Genomic DNA, 9,945 nt, shown 5'->3' with positions numbered 1-9,945 from the left:
CATGATGAACATCAAGCACCAAGACCACCGGAACCCCTTTTAAACTCACTGTTCTGTCCAAAACCTACTGACCTGATGCTTCTGGAACAGACCAGTAGACCTGGGCTATTCTAACCTTGATTTTTAGATAGAACTTTTCGAGTAGATAACTTTTCATATAAGACTCGTCTTAATCCGAGTTACGGTTTAGAGTCTACGGCCCTCCGAGCGTCACTATGTCCATTTACTTTTCTGTTTTCTGTGTACAGTTTCTGTTTTTCTGGTTTCTGTAACAGACCATTACACCTGGGCTACTGTAACCTTGATTTTCAGATAGCTCAGTTCGTGTAGATAACTTTTCATATAGGACTCGTCTTAATCCGAGTTACGGTTTAGGATTTATGGCCCTCCGATCGTTACCATGTCCTTTAACGTTGTGCAGAAATTTCTGACCTACTCGCACTTAGACCGTCGCCACGGTCAAACCAAGACGAGTTTGCTTCTGTAAATTTTACCACACTTAAGGGACTCATAGACGGAGCCATGGCCACTGGTCTCACCTTAATTCAGTAAGGGTAGAGATCGTGGTGACTGACTGAAGTCAGACTTTGTTGAAAACTACTTTCATAAACGAAACTTACTTTACGCCTTTTGTTTGATGATGAATGATGATGACCCTTAAGACCTTAAATACATACTTTTAAACCTATTAAGACGATTTACTGACTTAGTACTATTTGACTTAGGTTGAGGACTTCGGACCGTTACTTGCACACCACTTTCCGACTACTACCTTACCATTACTACTAATCATTGTGAGTTATAGCATTCCCTTTTTACTTTAACTTATTTTGGGAACTGAGAATACATGCGGATTTTATGTTTTACATACTAGGCACGAGTACTTAAACTTATATATGTGTGGGTTATATAACGGCAGAAACATTCCCTTTAGCTCGGTAACGTTTAATCATTGGTTTTTGAACCGTGAACGCGAATCTTAGATATGGATCCATAGGGTTTGACATCCCCACTCGGGCTAGTAGCGCTAGCATTTAACGAGTGTTTAATACTTCGAGGTTATACGCACTTGCCAAGTGCACTTTAAGGGGGTACATTAAACGTTAAGTTAGTTACCGGGTGCCCACGGTTAAGCATATACTTTTACATACTTTTGAAACGCTCGTTGTAGCACTGAAATCTCGTGGCCTACTTACATTACTGTTATACTTAAACTATAGCTCACCAACCTTTGTGTTGACCTTTTAAGCATGTATTTTCTCAGGTGTTTGAAGTCGCTTCCGCTATCTTACTAGTCGTGCTGTAGAACCCGCTGCCTAGAGTTGTTATCGCATGACTACTTATGTTGCATTCAAACTTTTTTACTTATGAACTTATGTTATGTAACGACCATTATGGTCACGTACACTTATTTAATGCTTCTACTTAGCGAAGCATACTTTTGATTTGTAAAACAATTGACGTATGTTATGACGTCACTTTTATTTATGAATGTAAACTCTGTTTTGAAAACGCATATAGTACTTAACCTTGTAATGATCCTGTTGTTGATGGTCCGTACATGATGATTTAGTACGGGGCGTCACATTTGGTATCAGAGCATTGGTTGTAGGGAATTAGGATGCATTAGTGAGTCTAAGACCGACCCGAGTAGGATTCACTAATAGGGCTAATCTACAACTTGTTAGTTTACTTGTTTCCGCTGAACTTACTGCATGCTGCTGCTTACTGTTACTGCTATATGCCGTATGCTACTACGTGATTTCACTACTGCATGCTAATACTTACTTTCGATTGCATGATAGTTTCGTACGATTACTGATATTGCCATGCTACTTATTGTTATACATGATTTAAACTGTTGGCCTATTATTTGCTAGCTTTATGACATACTGACATGGAAAATTTATTTTTCCTTGTTCAGATGTCGGACGTTCCACCTACTGACATCCCGAGCGGCTCAGGCCCCGTTGTTCCTCCCACTGCTGCACCTGTTGCTGCTGCTGCTGCTGCTGACATTCCGGCCCCGACACCCACTGGCGACCCCGGCGCCTCTAGTTCTGGAGCTAGCTCTAGTGTGCCTATCCCGGCGTCTTCTTCCAGACCCCTGAGGCAACTGGCTCGCATTGGTGGCATGGAGATCCCCGCGGAGTTCGGGGAAGGACCCTTCCGTAATCACTGGCGCACACCTTGCCGACGCACTGCCGACGGCCGCTTAGCCGTGATTACGCCAGGCCGACACCGACAGATGTTGGCCGCTTTCGGATATGTTGAGCCACCCGCGCCACCACCGCATGATTCAGACGACGGTTCTTCCACCGATGCTTCTTCAGACGACACCTCATCTGATGACTCCAGTGATGAGGAGGATCCCGCTGACCGACCGATTCAGGCACCTTCTACCCCGCCGAAGAAGCGGTATCGCTTTGCTGGCATAATTCCTGGTCGAACTGTCACTGACGCTTATGGTCGGCGTCGTAGGATCACTGCTCGTAAACGGCTAGTGCCGTACCCCGCCGACCCACTGATATTACCGTCTCCACCCAGAGCCGGACCATCCACTTCAGCACCACCGACTCCACCTGCACCGCCAGCACCACCTGCCCCACCATCTTCCTCTAATGAGGAAATGAGGCGGGAGATTGAGATTCTCCAGACTCGAGTTACTGAGCTCGAGGAGCAGTTGGCTCACGTTTTGGACATCTTGTACCCACCATCGCCGTAGGACTTTGTACTAGATTCTGTATTGTAATCTCTTTTGTAATTTCATATTTCACTTATGTAATGTACGAACTTATTGTAATGTATGAACTTATTATCATTAATGAATGGAATTTGTGTTGCTTACTTCTTGCGCAAGTGTTCTATTTACGTTATCATCTCATGGTTTTGTGGTACCTATATCTGCTTGCGTTATTTAATCAACATGTGTTGTGCTGTTTTCATGTTGGTTGTTATATAATGTACTATTATTATTTGCATAATGGATTTTGACTTGAGTCAAAATGTTTGTATAGAACATCATGGCCAACGGGAGATCTATCCCCACCGCGGCACAAATTGAGGAAATGATTAACGAGCGAGTCGCTGCTGCACTAGCTGAAAGACAACCCCAAGTTCCACCGCCACCGCCTGTCAATCCACCTGTCGTCCGAGATGGGTGTACTTACAAGGAATTCCAAAACTGCAAGCCACAATACTTCAGTGGCACTGAGGGACCCGTCGGTCTCACCAGATGGTTCGAAAAGTTGGAATCGGTATTCAGGGTTAGCAATTGTTCTGAGGCTAACAAAACGAAATTTGCATCTTGCACGCTGTCTGATGGCGCGCTCACGTGGTGGAATACCATGGCCCAAGCGAAAGGAATTGATGAGGCGTATGCTACGCCTTGGGAAGAATTTAAATGTGCTATGATCGAGGAATACTGTCCGAGAACCGAGATTCAAAAGATGGAAATCGAATTTATGCAATTGAAAACCGTAGGGAACGACCTTAACAGCTACAACCGTAGGTTTTTGGAATTGGCTCTTATGTGTCCAACCATGGTCACCCCCGAATTTAAGCGTTTGGAGAAATACTTCTCGGGACTTCCTAAGTCCATCAAGGGTAATGTTACCTCATCCAAGCCACCAAGTGTTCCCGAAGCAATGCGCATGGCGCATACTCTCTTGAATCAAATCATCCTTGACGAGCCGGAGAAGGCTAAGTTTGAAACTGTTAGTGGTGAAAAGAGGAAGTGGGACAACAACCACAACAACAACAGGGGTAGGAACTATGATCAAAACCCGGCAAAACGACATGAAGGGTTCAGGCAAAACAACAACATGCACAACAACAACACCAACCCCAACAACAACAACCGCACCAATCCGAACTACAAAGGAACCTTACCACAATGCAATAGGTGCTACAAGCACCACACTGGGTATTGCAATGTTATCTGTGAGAAGTGCCAACGATCTGGACATGTTGGCAAGGATTGCAAGGTTACCACTTTGAATGTGAAGCCAAACCACAACAACAATGGGCCTAAGAAGTGTTATGAATGTGGAAAGACGGGCCATTTCAGAAATGAGTGTCCTAACAAGCGTAAGGATGGCGGACCACCACGTGCTAGAGCCTTCAATGTTAATGCAAGGGACGCTCGCGACAACCCCGACTTGGTGACAGGTATATTCAAGATCAACAATCTTTTAGCTTCTGTCCTATTTGATACTGGTGCCGATAGGAGCTATGTGTGTTGACATTTTTGTGATAAGTTAGATTGGTCGTTAGTTCCTTTGAAGGAAAGTATGCTTGTCGAGGTCGCCAATGGAAAACTTGAAAAGGTTGACCATATTAGTCGTGGAGCTATTATCAACATAGCTGGTGCAGATTTCGAAATTGATTTGATACCTATCAAACTGGGAAGTTTTGACGCGATCGTCGGTATGGATTGGTTGAGCAAGATAAAGGCCGATGTTATCTGTGGAGATAAAGCACTTCGCATACCACAAGGAGATGGCGAACCACTGGTTATCTATGGAGAGAGATGTACCTCGAAGTTGAACCTCATTAGTTGCGTGAAAGCGCAAAAGATTATGAAGAAGGGACGCTTTGCTGTCCTAGCACATGTGAAAGCGGTAGAAACTGAGGTGAAGAACGTGAACGACGTTCGAATTGTGAATGAATTTTCTGATGTCTTCCCAGAGGAATTGCCTGGATTACCACCGCAGAGAGCAGTAGAGTTTCAGATTGACTTAGTGCCAGGAGCTGCACCTGTAGCTCGCGCACCTTATAGACTCGCACCTTCCGAGATGCAAGAATTACAGAGTCAACTACAAGAGCTATTAGATCGAGGGTTTATCCAACCAAGCTTCTCGCCTTGGGGCGCACCTGTGTTGTTTGTAAAGAAGAAGGATGGATCCTTCCGTATGTGTATCGACTACCGTGAACTCAACAAATTGACTATCAAGAATCGATATCCTCTTCCACGAATTGATGATCTTTTTGATCAACTACAAGGATCGAGCGTTTATTCAAAGATCGATTTGCGATCCGGATATCACCAGCTGAGGGTGAAGGAAAGTGACGTGATGAAAACTGCATTCAGGACCCGTTATGGTCATTATGAGTTCCTCGTGATGCCATTCGGTTTGACAAATGCACCTGCCGTGTTCATGGATCTCATGAATCGTGTCTGCAAGCCTTACTTGGATAAGTTTGTTATCGTCTTCATAGATGATATCCTCATCTACTCTAAGAGCGAAGAAGAACATGAGCAACACCTTCGGCTAGTGCTTGAACTCTTAAGACAAGAGCAACTTTACGCCAAATTCTCCAAGTGCGAATTTTGGTTGAAGGAAGTACAGTTTTTGGGTCATGTTGTGAGCGACCAGGGTATCAAAGTTGATCCCGCCAAGATTGAAGCCATCAGCAAGTGGGAGACCCCCACTACTCCAACGCATATTCGCCAATTTCTAGGTCTCGCCGGTTATTATCGAAGGTTTATCGAAGGATTTTCTCTGATTGCGCGTCCTTTGACCGCACTGACTCACAAGGGCAAGAAGTTCATTTGGGAACCCACACACGAATCAGCATTCCAAACTTTGAAGAAGAAGTTAACCTCCGCACCTATCCTATCACTTCCTGAAGGCAGTGACGACTTTGTTGTTTATTGCGATGCATCGAAGAGTGGTTTTGGTTGTGTACTGATGCAACGATCAAAGGTTATTGCCTATGCCTCCCGCCAATTGAAGATTCACGAGCGGAACTACACTACACATGATCTTGAACTTGGAGCCGTTGTCTTTGCACTCAAATTGTGGAGACATTATTTGTATGGAACTAAGAGCACTATCTTCACCGATCACAAGAGTCTCCAGCACATCTTCGATCAGAAGCAATTGAATATGAGACAGCGTCGATGGATCGAGACGCTCAACGACTACGATTGTGAACTCCGTTATCACCCTGGCAAGGCCAATGTTGTAGCTGACGCTTTAAGCCGAAAGGAGAGGACGGCACCTCTCCGTGTTAGGGCTCTGAACATCACCATCCATTCGAACCTCAACAACCAGATCAGAGTAGCCCAAGTTGAGGCTCTCAAGGAGGAGAACATATCTCACGAGCATTTGAACATACTTGTCTCTCGATTCGAGGTTAGAGAGTCTGGACTCCGATGTTATGCCGGAAGAATTTGGGTACCTTACTATGGAGATCTACGAAGCCTGATACTTGATGAAGCACACAAATCAAGATATTCGATTCACCCCGGTGCAGGTAAAATGTACCACGACCTTAAAGAACAGTATTGGTGGCCGAATCTTAAGAAGGACGTTGCAACTTATGTTGGGAAGTGTTTGACTTGTTCGAAAGTTAAGGCCGAACATCAGAGACCTTCTGGGTTACTTCAACAGCCGGAAATCCCACAATGGAAGTGGGAAAGGATCACAATGGATTTCATTACTAAGCTGCCAAAGACGGTGGGCGGATGCGATACTATTTGGGTTATTGTTGACCGCCTCACCAAATCTGCACACTTCCTAGCGATGAAGGAAACTGATACAATGGAAAGACTTGCTCAGCTGTACATCAAAGAGGTTGTATCTCGTCATGGTGTACCTTTATCAATCATCTCCGATCGCGATCCCCGTTTTGCTTCCAGATTTTGGCGTTCTTTGCAAGAAGCCATGGGAACTCGTCTTGACATGAGTACTGCTTATCATCCTCAGACTGACGGGCAAAGTGAACGAACGATTCAGACCTTGGAGGACATGCTGCGTGCATGTGTCATTGATTTTGGAAAGGCCTGGGAAAGGCATTTGCCACTCGCCGAATTCTCGTACAACAACAGTTATCACTCAAGCATTAATGCTGCACCTTTTGAAGCATTGTATGGTCGTAAGTGCCGATCTCCTATTTGTTGGGCCGAAGTAGGCGAAAAGCAAATCACCGGACCCGAGGTAGTCCACGAAACCACGGAGAAGATCGCTCAGATCCAAGCTAGACTTAAGACTGCCCGTGATCGCCAAAAGAGCTATGCCGATCTTAAACGGAAAGACTTTGAATTTAATGTTGGTGATCGTGTAATGTTGAAGGTTGCACCTTGGAAAGGTGTGATCCGTTTTGGAAAACGTGGAAAGTTGAACCCACGATACATTGGTCCATTCGAGATCTTGGAACGTGTTGGACCAGTTGCATACCGTTTGGATCTACCAGCACAATTGAGCTCAGTTCATCCTACCTTCCATGTGTCAAACTTGAAGAAGTGTCTTGCTGCACCCGAACTCATCACACCATTGGAAGAACTTACTATCGACGACAAACTCCACTTTGTGGAGGAACCTGTTGAGATTATGGATCGTGAGATCAAAACTTTGAAACGCAACAAGATTCCGATCGTTCGTGTACGATGGAATGCCAAACGAGGACCTGAGTTTACTTGGGAGCGAGAGGATCAAATGATGCGAAAGTATCCTCACCTTTTCCCGACTCCTCCATCTACTTCAGCTTAAATTTCGGGACGAAATTTTCTTTAACAGGTGGGTAATGTAACGACCCTGGTTTTTCCTACGTTATTTATTAATAATTATTATTATTAATACGTGTGATTAAACGAATGTATGTTATTACATTTACATGTTGCCTTAATTGCCCGTACTTGACTTTTTATGGCCCGGAACGTCTCTGCGACACACGAAACTTCACGAATAATATTTTTAAATATTATTTGCATTCATGATTAAGTTTTATTAATCATTTTAATTAACTAAAGCTATTAGTTAGTTACTTGGGCTTAAGTTGGACTTTTATTGGATTACTTGCTAACTACTTGCAAACTTGGGCCTTTTAGTGTTAATGGACTTGTGTAAGCCCACCCTACTTATATTTATGAATTAACTAGCCCACATGACACTTGTAAGTATTAGTTTAGCATGTAACTAGTTAGTTTTACCATTAGGAATCTTGTTGGCTCACTATCCCCATGCAAACCCATCTAATATCCAACTTTATGAGCTTTACCATGCAAATGACCACCAAACTTCTCCTTTCCCCCCATTTTCTGCTGAAAAACTGCAGCCCCTAAGCTCCCTTTAGGAGTGTTTTGTTTCATTTTCTTGTTTACTACTTCACTCACAAATCCTCTCAAAAAACACACACAAAATCCTCTCAACTTTTCCTCCCTTTTTCTCTCTAGATTGTAAGCATTATGAACTTCTTTTCTTCCTTTTCTTTTCTTACAAAACTGAATTTATACACCTTAAATCATCATCATCTTTGTTGTTTGATTACTTGTTAGTTATAGTTGTTTACTTGTTGTTGTTACATACTTGTTACAAGAATCAACTTTCTAGTTAGATTCTTCTTTTATCTTGTAATTGCAAGAACACTCAAGAACATAGCTTACTAGTTATGATTCTACATATACTTTCTTAAAAGATTGCAAGTTCATGTGTTGATTAAACTCATACTTGAAGTTCATGAAGTAAACTTTAAAGTTTACTTTCTAAAGATCAAACTTTGGTTTGAATCTTTAAAGTATGAACAACCATGAACAAACTACATGTTTACTTAGTTACTTCTTCATTTATTGCACTTTAATTTCATGTAGTTAGTTTATTTTCAAGTTTAGAGTTCAATATTTCTATTATAGTTCATGTAAGTGTCAAACCTAAGACTTTGATGTAACTTTGGTTCATCAAACTACATGCAACTCTTAAGTGAGTTGTGCTTCATGTCTTAGACTTGCACTAGGGTTATGATGGTCAAGACTTGGTTAAGATGATGTATATACATCAATGAGTTGTACACTTGAAGCTATATGCATCAAGGATGAGAACCATGATGAACATCAAGCACCAAGACCACCGGAACCCCTTTTAAACTCACTGTTCTGTCCAAAACCTACTGACCTGATGCTTCTGGAACAGACCAGTAGACCTGGGCTATTCTAACCTTGATTTTTAGATAGAACTTTTCGAGTAGATAACTTTTCATATAAGACTCGTCTTAATCCGAGTTACGGTTTAGAGTCTACGGCCCTCCGAGCGTCACTATGTCCATTTACTTTTCTGTTTTCTGTGTACAGTTTCTGTTTTTCTGGTTTCTGTAACAGACCATTACACCTGGGCTACTGTAACCTTGATTTTCAGATAGCTCAGTTCGTGTAGATAACTTTTCATATAGGACTCGTCTTAATCCGAGTTACGGTTTAGGATTTATGGCCCTCCGATCGTTACCATGTCCTTTAACGTTGTGCAGAAATTTCTGACCTACTCGCACTTAGACCGTCGCCACGGTCAAACCAAGACGAGTTTGCTTCTGTAAATTTTACCACACTTAAGGGACTCATAGACGGAGCCATGGCCACTGGTCTCACCTTAATTCAGTAAGGGTAGAGATCGTGGTGACTGACTGAAGTCAGACTTTGTTGAAAACTACTTTCATAAACGAAACTTACTTTACGCCTTTTGTTTGATGATGAATGATGATGACCCTTAAGACCTTAAATACATACTTTTAAACCTATTAAGACGATTTACTGACTTAGTACTATTTGACTTAGGTTGAGGACTTCGGACCGTTACTTGCACACCACTTTCCGACTACTACCTTACCATTACTACTAATCATTGTGAGTTATAGCATTCCCTTTTTACTTTAACTTATTTTGGGAACTGAGAATACATGCGGATTTTATGTTTTACATACTAGGCACGAGTACTTAAACTTATATATGTGTGGGTTATATAACGGCAGAAACATTCCCTTTAGCTCGGTAACGTTTAATCATTGGTTTTTGAACCGTGAACGCGAATCTTAGATATGGATCCATAGGGTTTGACATCCCCACTCGGGCTAGTAGCGCTAGCATTTAACGAGTGTTTAATACTTCGAGGTTATACGCACTTGCCAAGTGCACTTTAAGGGGGTACATTAAACGTTAAGTTAGTTACCGGGTGC

This window comes from Rutidosis leptorrhynchoides, chromosome 10, assembly GCF_046630445.1.
Source record: "Rutidosis leptorrhynchoides isolate AG116_Rl617_1_P2 chromosome 10, CSIRO_AGI_Rlap_v1, whole genome shotgun sequence".
NCBI classification, from domain to species: Eukaryota; Viridiplantae; Streptophyta; class Magnoliopsida; order Asterales; family Asteraceae; genus Rutidosis; species Rutidosis leptorrhynchoides.
This window is presented reverse-complemented; position numbering follows the sequence as displayed.